The sequence below is a fragment of the Dendrobates tinctorius genome, unplaced genomic scaffold (assembly GCF_039654945.1).
Source record: "Dendrobates tinctorius isolate UK_male_01 unplaced genomic scaffold, ASM3965494v1 ptg000019l, whole genome shotgun sequence".
Classification (NCBI taxonomy): domain Eukaryota; kingdom Metazoa; phylum Chordata; class Amphibia; order Anura; family Dendrobatidae; genus Dendrobates; species Dendrobates tinctorius.
The window spans coordinates 66,765,024-66,779,320 of record NW_027361687.1 but is presented as its reverse complement, the minus strand read 5'-3'; the positions used below and the strand labels follow the sequence as shown (position 1 = coordinate 66,779,320).

General features: G+C 42.0%; 1 protein-coding gene across 4 annotated transcripts in view; it reads left to right on the top strand.

Moving 5' to 3' along the window:
- The window catches only part of LOC141083027 (uncharacterized), a 120,384-nt gene that overhangs the window by 97,128 nt on the left and 8,959 nt on the right, over positions 1 to 14,297 (top strand). The gene's annotated exons all lie outside the window — the stretch shown is intronic.

Here is a 14,297-nt window from a genome sequence, read left to right as displayed (position 1 = left end):
CAGTAGGTTTCAGTATATCAGAACTGTATAGGGGCATATTAATTGATGCGTTAGTGTGATCTCCAGGAATGTCAAACTGAAGACTTTAACCCTTTTACCCCCAAGGGTGGTTTGCATGTTAATGACCAGGCCAATTTTTACATCTCTGACCACTGTCCCTTTATGAGGTCATAACTCTGGAACGCTTCCATGGATCTCGGTGATTCTGATATTGCTTTCTTGTGACTTATTGTACTTCATTATAGTGGTAAAATTTATTTGATATGGCTTGCGTTTATTTGTGAAAAATGGAAATTTGGCAAAAATGTTACATTTTGGAATTTTTCAACTTCATGCTCTTAAATCACAGAGATATGTTACATAAAATACTTAATAAGTAACATATCCCACATGTCTACTTTACATCAGCACAATTTTTTTTTATTAGGATGTTATCAGGGTTAAAAGTTAAACAGCGATTTCTCATTTTTACTACACCTTTTATTTAGGGCCCACATCACATTTGAAGTCACTTTGAGGGTCTATATGATAGAAAATACCCCAAAGTGACACTATTCTAAAAACTGCACCCCTCAAGGTGCTCAAAACCACATTCAAGAAGTTTATTAACCCTTCAGGTGCTTCACAGGAATTTTTGGAATGTTTAAAAAAATGAACATTTAACTTTTTTTTGGAAAAAAAATTCTTCAGCCTGGGGTGGTGGTGGCAGAGGTTTCTAATGTGTTGGAACGGGAGATTCGAGAAGCCCAGGCTCTTGCACCTCCAGCTAAGCCGTTGGATAAACTTTTTGTGCCAGCTCAGTTTCATCTCAAGGTCCTCCAGGAGTTCCATGACTCAGTTCTGGGTGGACATCCAGGGATCTCAGCGACCCGGAGGGCCATTGCTAGAATATTCTGGTGGTCTTCTTTAGCCTCTGATGTTGGGGAGTATGTGTCTGCGTGTGAGGTTTGTGCCCGTGCGAAAACTCCCCATAACCGGCCGGCCGGGGAATTGGTACCACTGCCAATTCCTGAGAGACCATGGACTCATCTGTCCATGGATTTCATCACCAACCTTCCCCCTTCCAAGGGTAATACCGTGGTCTGGGTCGTAGTGGACAGGTTTAGTAAGCAGGCACATTTTGTACCTTTGGCAGCTCTACCTAATGCGGAAACATTGTCCAGATTGTTTGTGGAGCATGTGGTGCGGTTGCATGTGGTACCCCTGAATGTGGTGTCTGATAGGGGAGTGCAGTTTGTGTCCAGATTTTGGAGAGCTTTTTGTAGGAGGTTGGGTATTAGTCTGTCCTTTTCATCCGCCTACCATCCAGAGACTAATGGGCAGACTGAGCGGACCAATCAGTCTCTGGAGCAAATTCTGCGTTGTTTGACCTCAGCCCGACAGGATGATTGGTGTTCTGTGTTACCATTGGCTGAGTTTGCATTTAACAACCGCACTAACCAGTCTACGGGTACATCTCCTTTTTTTTGCAATTATGGGTTTCATCCTCATTTTGGAGAATTTTCCCGCTTGAATTCTGGGTGTCCTGCTCGATCAGTTCATGCGGATCGGTTGATCCGAGCCTTTCACGCCAAGTACCCTGAGAGACCTGGGGGTCCGGTGGCCCCCCATTGAGAGGAGGGTACTGTCATGATCCAGGACAGGATTTTACTTTGACCCGTCCTGGTTAGACTATGGGTTAATTGTGCTGCCTCTCTCTGGCAGCAGGAGGCTATTTAGTGCTCACTGGACCTGGGTCCGGTGTCAGTTATACTCCTGCCCTCGGCTGAGTTAAGTGACCTCTTGTATACAGTGGGGAAAAAAAGTATTTAGTCAGTCAGCAATAGTGCAAGTTCCACCACTTAAAAAGATGAGAGGCGTCTGTAATTTACATCATAGGTAGACCTCAACTATGGGAGACAAACTGAGAAAAAAAAATCCAGAAAATCACATTGTCTGTTTTTTTTTCATTTTATTTGCATATTATGGTGGAAAATAAGTATTTGGTCAGAAACAAGCAATCAAGATTTCTGGCTCTCACAGACCTGTAACCTCTTCTTTAAGAGTCTCCTCTTTCCTCCACTCATTACCTGTAGTAATGGCACCTGTTTAAACTTGTTATCAGTATAAAAAGACACCTGTGCACACCCTCAAACAGTCTGACTCCAAACTCCACTATGGTGAAGACCAAAGAGCTGTCAAAGGACACCAGAAACCAAATTGTAGCCCTGCACCAGGCTGGGAAGACTGAATCTGCAATAGCCAACTAGCTTGGAGTGAAGAAATCAACTGTGGGAGCAATAATTAGAAAACGGAAGACATACAAGACCACTGATAATCTCCCTCGATCTGGTGCTCCACGCAAAATCCCACCCCGTGGGGTCAGAATGATCACAAGAACGGTGAGCAAAAATCCCAGAACCACGCGGGGTGACCTAGTGAATGAACTGCAGAGAGCTGGGACCAATGTAACAAGGCCTACCATAAGTAACACACTACGCCACCATGGACTCAGATCCTGCAGTGCCAGACGTGTCCCACTGCTTAAGCCTGTACATGTCCGGGCCCGTCTGAAGTTTGCTAGAGAGCATTTAGATGATCCAGAGGAGTTTTGGGAGAATGTCCTATGGTCTGATGAAACCAAACTGGAACTGTTTGGTAGAAACACAACTTGTCGTGTTTGGAGGAAAAAGAATACTGAGTTGCATCCATCAAGCACCATACCTACTGTAAAGCATGGTGGTGGAAACATCATGCTTTGGGGCTGTTTCTCTGCAAAGGGGCCAGGACGACTGATCTGGGTACATGAAAGAATGAATGGGGCCATGTATCGTGAGATTTTGAGTGCAAACCTCCTTCCATTAGCAAGGGCATTGAAGATGAAACGTGGCTGGGTCTTTCAACATGACAATGATCCAAAGCACACCGCCAGGGCAACGAAGGGAGTGGCTTCGTAAGAAGCATTTCAAGGTCCTGGAGTGGCCTAGCCAGTCTCCAGATCTCAACCCTATAGAAAACCTTTGGAGGGAGTTGAAAGTCCGTGTTGCCAAGCGAAAAGCCAAAAACATCACTGCTCTAGAGGAGATCTGCATGGAGGAATGGGCCAACATACCAACAACAGTGTGTGGCAACCTTGTGAAGACTTACAGAAAACGTTTGACCTCTGTCATTGCCAACAAAGGATATATCACAAAGTATTGAGATGAAATTTTGTTTCTGACCAAATACTTATTTTCCACCATAATATGCAAATAAAATGAAAAAAAAAACAGACAATGTGATTTTCTGGATTTTTTTTTCTCAGTTTGTCTCCCATAGTTGAGGTCTACCTATGATGTAAATTACAGACGCCTCTCATCTTTTTAAGTGGTGGAACTTGCACTATTGCTGACTGACTAAATACTTTTTTTCCCCACTGTACGTGGGCCTTGTGCCTGATATCTTGCTTGCTTATTCGGTTGTGATCTGGTTCTGTCCCTGTTACGAGTTCTGCCTGCCCCTCTTGTACTGCGCTACCTCTCGTGTATGACTCTCTGCTTGTGACCCGACTCCTCTCTGCTCGTCCCCCGCCCTCTTGTGTATGACCTTTGGCTCTGTCTGACTACCCGTCTGTTTGTCCCTCTGTACCTCGTTTGCCCGTACTGCTGTGACCTCTGTTTTGCCTGACTCTGAGTTGTTGTGTGGTGTCCTGTCCTATCTGAATACAGGACGCTAAGCCCCGCCCCCTTGCTGTCACATGACCATAGGTCCCGTGCAGACGGGTATATTGGATGTTAACCCTGTCATGGTAAGCAGCGGCGCAGCTGCTCCCTATCTACTAATTATGCAACCATATATATTGACACAGCTGACAGCCAATCTGTACCCCTGACGAAGCCACCTAGAGTGGCGACACGCGTCGGGTCTCTGGCTCTACCTGCCCCACTTCACTTCTCATGGGTTTTGAATTGTGCTGATTTGTATGTGTGGTTATCATTTGGGGTGGTTATGGAGATTTTCTCTGTCCACTTAGACCCTCTCTAGCCCCTAATGGTCTGACTGATCTGGTCCTTGAAGTTCCCTATGCCTGATCTTGGGCTGGGGTACCTCTACGCATATATGAGGTCTATTTAGTGTGCATTTCTATCTTTTTTGTACACCTCATAGTGATCAGCATCTTCTTGGGTTTATATTATCCCTTGTACTGTTTTTTGTAATTATTGGGTTGGAATTGCATCATTTTTTCATTGTATTTGTATATTATTGGTGTTTCTGACTCATATGCTCTATATTACCTATGTGTGGGCTTACTAATTCTCCTATTGAGAATCCTGTTTACATGGACCTAGGGATATAGGCATCATTCTCAGTGAGGGTGATAGTTGGTAGCAGGTGGGTTGCTCTATTATGAGCATTGTATTATTTGTGTATGTGTCACATTTGTGACCATTTTTAATGTTTTTAAGATTTTTTGCTGTTTGCTGTGTTTAATAAAATTTGTATTATATATGCTATGTCCTATTCAGGGTGATCCCCTGCTCATGGCCTATTTCTTTCTCTCCTTTTTGTCAAACATATGTACTATTTAGGTCTAGGTGGGATCCCCTTAATTATCCTTTCGGTGGTGCCCCATTTCTTTGTTTCTCAACCCCATAAATATTACTCCACTTGCCACCGCTACAGGGCAAGTGGGAAGAGCCGGGCAAAGTGCCAGAAAAGGCGCATCTAATAAATGTGCCTTTTCTGGCAGCTGTGGGCTATTTTTAGGCAGTTGGAGAGTCAATATCCATGGCCCATTACCAGTCTGAGAATACCAGCCCCCAGTTGTCTGCTTTAGCAATGCTGGTTGTCAAAATTATTTATTTAAATCATTTAAAAAACAGCGTGGGGACCCCTCTATTCTTGATAACCAGCCTTTCTGAAGCTAACAGCTGAGGGTTGCAGCCCCCAGCTGTGTTTTGTTTGACTGGTTATCAAAAATAGGGGGGGAACCCACACCATTTTTTTTTTTAATTACCGTATTTATTTACAGCGCAAGAGTGGCAGATGAATACCCCCATCCACCGCTCCTGCTGTCACTGTTATTAGCAGCAGCAGGTGAAGGCTGATGGGAGTAATAGTCCCATCAGCCTCCGCCTGCTGTCTATTTTATTACTTAAATGTAACTCTCATCAATCTCCACTGCTCGCACCGATCGCTGGCAGAGCAGGGGAGAATGATGAGAGCCGTGTTCAGCACCTGGCGCCGGTGAACAGTGCTTACTGTAACGCTTCTTCCCTGGCACCCGTCCTTGTGGTACTGATGCGGCACACGCATGCCACACATGTGCCGCAAGTATTACACACACGGACACTGACAATGTGAAAGAGGCCTTATAGCGGGTTTTTACGTTTGGCTGCTGTCACACATTAAGACATTTTTTTTGCAAAAATTAGTTTTTGCATCACCACATTTTGAGAGCTATTATTTTTCCATATTTTGGCCCACAGAGTCATGTGCAGTCTTGTTTTTTGTGGGACAAGCTGACGTTTTTATTGGTACCATTTTCGGGCACATGACATTTTTTGGTCGCTTTCTATTCCGATTTTTGGGAGACAGAATAAGCAAAAACCAGCAACTCATGAATTTCTTTTTGGGGGGCATTTATACCGTTCCGTGTGTGGTAAAATTGATAAGGCAGTTTTAATCTTTGGGTCAGTACGATTATAGAGATACCTCATTTTTATTGTTTATTATGTTTTGGCGCTTTTATATAATAGAAACTATTTTATAGAAAAAATAATTATTTTTGCATCGTTTTATTCTGAGAGTTATAACTTTTTTATTTTTCCGCTGATGGAACTGTATTGTGTTTCTTTTTTTGCTGGACAAGATGCTGTTTTCAGCGGTACCATGTTTATTTATATCCATCTTTTTAATCGCGTGTTATTCCACTTTTTGTTTGGCGGTATGATAAAGCATTGTTTTTTTACTTCGTTTTTTTAATGATGTTCACTAAAGGGGTTAACTAGTGGGACAGTTTTATAGGTTGGGTCGTTGTGGACGCCACAATACCAAATATGTGTACCTTTATTGTTAGATTTTTTTTTTCATTCAAATATTTATTTAGTGATAGAATATATATTGATTTTTTTATTATTATTTTTGATTTTTTAAACATTTTTTTTACAATTATTTAAATTTTTGTTTTACTTTTTTCTAACTTTTATACTTTGTCCCACTATGAGAAAATTATTTTTTTGCATGCTGAACGCTTCTATAGTATGTTGAAGAAGCAGCATCTGCATACCATACAAGCTGTCAGCGCTGCACTGACACAGGGGGACTTGCTGATCATGCACTGCGCATCAAGTTTCCCAAGTTTCTTAGCTCTGGTGAGCCAGATGTCGTCAGGAGAATCAGCTGACACCAGGCCGTGATCGGCCGCGCACCCCCTGTGATCACGGGTGATCGCCATGTCATAATGATCCGTCCATAGTAAGAGAGGCCCAGATCACATGGACGGATCATTACCTCCGATGTCAGAAAGGGGTTAAGTCTTTTTTTTATCCAATACATTTTTATATAGTTTTAAACAGATACAAGTCATACAGTCAGCGCAGAGATAATAGAATTGGTAATTGGTACATCACATATGACTTTGTTCCTAGAAAAAAGGAAAAAACAAGGAAAACTGAAGTACAAAAAAATAAAGATCATATGAACTAAGGAAGAGGAAGGTGGGGTAAGAGGGAAAGGTATACATTGGTCCATGAAACAAACTGATTTTGATCATGTGGTAATTATTTAGTTTCAAATGCAGTGTAATACAATAAGTAAGAGAGGTATTGTGTTTAAGGTTGTGTATTAAACAATCATGATCTCTAAGCATTGGATTAGTGTTTAGGTCAGACGGCTAATGATTAGATGTGGTTTAAGTTATAATGTCTGTCTGATAGCTTGCCAAGGACCCAAACTTTGTCAGGTTTTATCGGCACAAACTTTCGTATGAAATATATGAGTCTACCTTTGCCCAGATTTCCTCCATTGATGGCAGTGACGTGGATTTCCATTTTGAGGCTAAACCCTGGTTGGGTGGAGTATGAGTTTCAGTGCAGCATGCAATAGCATCAAAGATTTTTTCCCAATATTGCTATGCTAATGGACAGGACCACCATATGTGTAAGAGTGAACCCACCTCTCCGCAGCTCCTCCAACAAAGTTGAGAACATCTGGGGAACATGTGAGCAATGCACTTGGGAGCTAAGTATCATCTGAGATTGATTTTTTTTTTATAATCTCTAAATGGTTTATGCAGGCTGAGGATTTAGTAGACCATGTTATTGCTAATTGCCATTGTTCATGTGAAAATGACAAACCCAAGTCTTTCTCCCATCTAGACATGTATTGAAGTTTGGTCTGGTCCAGCAAAGAGCATAATGTGTTGTAGGCGATTGTGATACCTTTCTGGCATCCTTTTTTCCTCAAAATAAAGAGAAGGATATCAGAAGGCGGGCTTTGTGTCAAGATCTCAGGGCAGGAGGCTAGATGACTTCGCAATTGTATATACTGGAAATAGAAATGTTGAGGGAGATTAAATGATTCTGATAGGTCCTCAAAGTTCTGAGTTCTCTTCCCATAGTAACTGTTTGCAAATTGGGAATTACATGATCATCCCAACTTGAGAAGTGAGAGAACTGAATGATAAAGTCAATGCATTTAAATGCCAGATCATTCCAGACCTTCAATGTGTTGTTTATGCTTGGTAGGATGTATGTGTGAGAACTCCTACGTATATATTCTGCCTCCATTAACAATCTAGTTGACTGCCCCTTAACTAGTGACTTTTCGATATGGACCCACCGGTGGTTAGATTTAGGATCCCACCACTCTCTCAAAGAATTGATTTTGCATGCTTTGTAGTGAAAATCCAAATTCAGAAATCCCAGGCCCCTCTCCCTCATTTTTTAACATATAACTATGTACTATGGCCTTCTTACCTGCCCATGGACAGTGGTATGCAGTAGATGTAAGTATGCAGTGGTATTACCTCGGCATGGACAGCGGTGCAGGGGATGTAAGTTCTATGCCCAAATATGGAATGTTATCTTTAACCCACGTAAATGAGAATAACTTTTTGAGTCTATTGATTAAAGTTGGGGGGACAAGACATTGGGAGTATCATTGATTTTGTCATGTTCAATTTATATAGTGAGATCTTGGAAAGTTGGATAGGTTGTGCATCAGGGCTTGGAGGGAGTTAACCAGATCTGAGCATGAGATTATGACATCGTCGACATATAGGCCTATGAGATGTTCTGATCCTCTTATATTTATTCCTTTTATTGCCTCGCATGTATGAATTTTCTCTTCTAGTGGCTCCATAATCAAGGCAAATATTGCAGGTGACAGGGGGCATCCTTGATGGGTCCTGTTTGAGAGGGAGAAATTATCAGAAATGAACCCAGCTGCAAAGACTGTTGCTCTGGGAGAGGTATAAAGAGCCATAATGGCACTTTTGACATAGACTGAGAGACCACATTTGACATGACTGACTCCAGGTATCCCCAATGTACCTGATCAAATGCTTTTTCTGCATCTAGTGAAAGAAGCACACTGGGGACCCTGGAAACCTCTGCTATATGCATTACATTTAGAATGCATCGGGTCACATCCCTAGCCTGCCTCCCTGGAACAAAACCCAATTGATCCGGTGCCACTACCTGAGGGAGAACTGTATTAATTCTCAGGGCAAGGAGTTTCAAATAAATTTTAATGTTGCAATTAAGAAGCGAGATTGATCTAAAGTTTTCTGGTTTAGTGGGAGGTTTGCCCGGCTTGGGTAGATTTTTTATGGTTGCTTCTAAGTACTGAGGGTCAATTTTATCAGATACCTTCCAACTCAGGAAAAGTCTCCGCAAATATGGAGCAGAGTATCAGCAAGGAATTTGTAGTAATCATTTGAGAGACCATCTGGGCCCGGGGCAGATTGTAATTTAGAAGCTTTAATTGCGGTGACAATTTCACTAAGCTGGAAAGGAGCATTAAGTGACTGTAATTGGGAGTCATTAACCGTAACTGAGTTCAAGAAATCACTAATTTGTTGGGAGGATGAACGATGGCGATTAGGGTCTAGGTGTAAATTGTATAGGCAAGAGTAGTATTCCGCAAAGCAGTTGGCGTCACAAATCTTTGTGCCTCTTGAATCGATTCTATCCTACTTTTAGCTGTTATTTTTTTGATTATGTGTGCTAGTAAAGCACCTGCTCATTCGCCTAGTGCATAGAAATTAGCTTTAATTCTCTTTAGATTTTTTTTCATATTTAAACAATAATAGTTTCCTAAGCTCGTTCCTGGTCTCCAAAAGTTTATTTCCTGTTATTGGATGTCTATTCTCTTTTTGTTGACTTTCCAAGTTAGCTGTTTGCACCAGAAGGGTTCTTACATTTTCTTCTCTGATCTTTTTCTCCCTAGATGATAATTTTATGCATATCCCCCTCATATATGCTGTGTGGGCAGACCAAAGAGTTTCAACCGAAACTGCGCCAATATCGTTGATGTAAAAAAATTGTGTAGCTTCCTTAGTTAGATGATCTGTTTTTTTTCGGATTTTAGTAGGAATGTATTTAGCCTCCTAGACAATGTCAGAGTTTGATTCCCTTTTTCCAGAATTTCCAGCTCTATTGGGGCATGGCCTGACCATGTAATACAGTCATGGCCAAAAGTTTTGAGAATGACACAAATATTAATTTTTACAAAGTCTACTGCTTCATTTTTTCTAATGGCAATTTGCATATACTCCAGAATGTTATAAAGAGTGATCAGCTTAACAGCAATTACTTGCAAAGTCAATATTTGCCTAGAAAATGAACTTTATCCCCCAAAACACATTTCAACATCATTGCAGCCCTGCCTTAAAAGGACCAGCTAACATCGTGTCAGTGATTGCTCCATTAACACAGGTGTGGGTGTTGATGAGGACAGGGCTGGAGATCAATCTGTCATGATTAAGTAAGAATGACACCACTGGACACTTTAAAAGGAGGCTGGTGCTTGGCATCATTGTTTCTCTTCTGTTAACCATGTTATCTCTAAAGAAACACGTGCAGTCATCATTGCACTGCACAAAAATGGCCTAACAGGGAAGAGTATCGCAGCTAGAAAGATTGCACCTCAGTGAACAATCTATCGCATCATCAAGAACTTCAAGGAGAGAGGTTCCCTTGTTGCCAAAAAGGCTCCGGGGCGCCCAAGAAAGACCAGCAAGCGCCAGGACCGTCTCTTAAAAGTGTTTCAGCTGGGGGATCGGGCTACCAGCAGTGCAGAGCTTGCTCAGGAATGGCAGCAGGCAGGTGTGAGTGCATCTGCACGCACTGTGAGGCGGAGACTCTTGGAGCAAGGCCTGGTCTCAAGGAGGGCAGCAAAGAAGCCACTTCTCTCCAGAAAAAACATCATGGACAGACTGATATTCTGCAAGAGGTACAGGGAGTGGACTGCTGAGGACTGGGGTAAAGTCATTTTCTCTGATGAATCCCCTTTTCGATTGTTTGGGACATCTGGAAAACGGCTTATTCGGAGAAGACCAGGTGAGCGCTACCACCAGTCTTGTCTCATGCCAACTGTCAAGCATCCTGAAACCATTCATGTGTGGGGTTGCTTCTCAGCCAAGGGAATGGGCTCTCTCAGTCTTGCCTAAAAACACAGCCATGAATAAAGAATGGTACCAGAATGTCCTCCGAGAGCAACTTCTCCCAACCGTCCAAGAGCAGTTTGGCGATCAACAATGCCTTTTTCAACATGATGGAGCACCTTGCCATAAAGCAAAGGTGATAACTAAATGGCTCAGGGAACAAAACATAGAGATTTTGGGACCATAGCCTGGAAACTCCACAGATCTTAATCCCATTGAGAACTTGTGGTCAATCATTAAGAGATGGGTGGACAAACAAAAACCTTCAAATTCAGACAAAATAAAAGCATTGATTTTGCAAGAATGGACTGTTATCAGTCAGGATTTGATCCAGAAGTTGATTGAGAGCATGCCAGGGAGAATTACAGAGGTCCTGAAGAAGGGTCAACACTGCAAATATTGACTTGCTGCATTAACTCATTCTAACTGTCAATATAACCTTTTGTTACTCATAATATTGTTGCAATTATATTTCTGTATGTGATAAAAACATCTGACAAACACACATAAAAACCAGAGGGCAGCAGATCATGTGAAAATATGTTTGTGTCATTCTCCAAACTTTTGGCCTTGACTGTAGAACCGATTTTAGAATTTTTACAGATAGCTAGAGCTCTCTTGTCTACTAAAAAGTAGTCAATTCTTGAAAGGGATGAGTGTCTAGGAGAGAAACAGGAGTAGTCTCTCTCGCTGGCATGGTGGTGTCACCATATATCGTGTAACTCTTCCTCCACTATAAGAGATTTCAATTCTTCTCTATGCGATGTATCTGAGTCAGTATCTAGAGTTTCCAATATCGGGATGTTAAAATCTCTGCAAATGATTGAAGGACCCATTACCATTGGTTGGATCTTTTTCAGTACTTTGCTAAAGAATCTCTTGGGGGAAGTGTTGGGACTATATAATGTGGCAAGAGTATATTTTGTGCCAAATATTGAGCAATAGAGAATTAGAAATCTCCCTTTTGGGCCTACGAATTTCGAGTCCACCGTGAATACCACATTGTGTCTAACTAAAATGGCCACCCCTGTGGATTTGCCTGGTGAATTTGCTTGGAACACTAATGGGTAGTCCCAAATAGCTAGCCTATGGGCATCTTTTGGAGCTAAGTGGGTCTCCTGTAGACATATTATGTCACATTGACACCTCCTTCCACAGTAATGACCTCTTAAAGGGGGAGTTTAAACCTCTGACATTCAGAGAGACAATCTTAAGACTCATAATGGTAAGATATGTATCTCTTCAACCTCAGCTAGACGTGTTTCCACGCTGCCTTTCTATACGTAGGCACCACATGCAAGTATATTTGTTTGACCATTGACCTGGGAGGGGTAAGGGTTAACAAGGTTTCAACAACTGTATAAAAACATAAACGAGAAGATAGCTTATGAACAATATTGGTTAGACCTCTTTCAGACATCAGTTTTTTGGCATCAGTTGCAATCTGTCGGTGTGATGGATCGACAGATCCATCGCAGATTGTGAAAAACTGATGCGACAGATCCGTTTTTTCGACGGATCCAACTGCTGGATCCGTCGAAAAAATGGATCTGTCACATCCGTTTCTTCCGTTTTTTGACGAATCCGAAATAATAGATAGAAAGAATACATACAAAGAATAGATAGATACATTACCTGCGGTAACCTCTTCCCTTGGATTTTCCCACGCTTCAGAGTTCACTCCAGGTCAGGGTGAGGGGGCGGAGCTTCAGTGATGTCACCGCTAGTCATTGAACCTCCGCTCCCAGCATCTCATTCCTCAGTGATTTACAGCCGGGGTGGTCGCATTAGCACCACTCCCAGTTGTAAAGTATTTACCCCCTAGATATGGATTACGCTGTGGGACTTGACTGTTCGCCGGACAGGTATGGGTATATTGTTGTTTTTTTATTTTTTATTTCTTTCAGGAGATCGAGGGCTTCGATTGAATTAGGAGAACAATAAAGATGGAAAACCTGTGTGTTTATTTCATTAAAAGACTTTATTCTTATTGTGTGTGTGTTTATTTAACTCTTGAATAACGCTAGGATTAGTAATGGAAAGGTGTCTTATTGACACCTCTCCATTACTAACCCAGGCTTAATGTCACCTTAAAATAGCAAGGTGACATTCACCCCTTATTACCCCACTTGCCACCACTACAGGGCAAGTGGGAAGAGCCAGGCAAAGTGCCAGAATTGGCGCATCTGATAGATGCGCCTTTTCTGGGCAGCTGCGGGCTGCTATTTTTAGGCTGGGGGGCCAAGATCAATGGCCCCTTACCAGCCTGAGAATATCAGCCCCTAGCTGTCTGCTTCAGCAAGGCTGGTTGTCAAAAATGGGGGGGACCCCACACCGTTTTTTTAATTATTTGTTTAAATAATTAAAAAAAAGCTTGATAACTAGCCTAGCTGAAGCTGACAACTGAGGGTTGCAACCCCCAGCTGTGAGTTTCATCGGGCTGGTTCTCAAAAATAGGGGGAGACCCACGCCATTTTTTTAACTTTTATTTATATTCAGTGCAGTAGCGGCAGATTAATACTCCCATCCGCCGCTCCTCTCACTACAATAGTGGTCGATCGTCGTCCGATTTTTCGACAGAGACAAAAAACGTTAGGTTGACCATCGTCTCCGTCCGAAGGACAAAGAATTTCCAACGGATCCGTCGATGGATGAAATGTGCGGCCACCCGTCGCAATCCGTCGCTAATACAAGTCAATGAGAAAAAAAATCAGTTTTTTTTTTTCAAAATTCGACGGATTGTGACTGATGGCAAAAAAAACTGATGTGTGAAAGAGGTCTTATCCTTAAATCAAATCATGTAGTATTAAATATAAATAGGGTACTACCAATGTCATGCAAGGACATAATATAGACAAATCGTCATTTTATACCAGAAAAAACCCCAAAAGGGAAGGGCAATCAGTTCTCATACTTTACACTGACGAGAGCCAATAGCTCGAAACACCTTGTCTGAAAATTGAGATTCTGATTTGGCTTTTATCCTAAGTCATATTACAAGACTCGTTAAAGGGTTTGCATATTATTTTCCCAGAGGAGCATTGCACTGCAAATAAGCCTCCTTACCTTGACAAGCCAGAGCTGGCATGTCACTCTCCACAAGGAGAAACCTTACCCCTTAGACCTCAGTCCAGAGCCTCTCACCTAGCAAAATCAGATCTCATACTTTGCACTGACGAGAGCCAATAGCGCGAAACACCGTGTCTGCAAATTGAGATTCTGATTTGGCTTTTATACTAAGTCATATTACAAGACTCACTAAAGGGTTGATTGTGACTTGTAGGATTGCTACTACCAACAGGTGGCGCTATAGAGTTCAAGTCCTCTTTTTCTCTGAAGAGGCAATTTGCATACTATTTTCCCAGAGGAGCATTGCATGGCGAATAAGCCTCCTTACCTTGACAAGCCAGAGCTGGCATGTCACTCTCCACAAGGAGAAACCTTACCCCTTAGACCAAAAGGGAAGGATGATCCAAAAGTCCAGAGAAAAATAATTACAATTATCAATGCTGTCTTGCTAATGCACATTATAGGCAGATATATGATCTCTATTGAGCAGGTTTTACTTTGGTATACTATGCATTGAATTTGTCTTGGCTATATGAGTAGGGGACATTCCCTGCACTATTGCACCTTGTTATTATATTGCCCTAACAGTTGTCCTACTGGA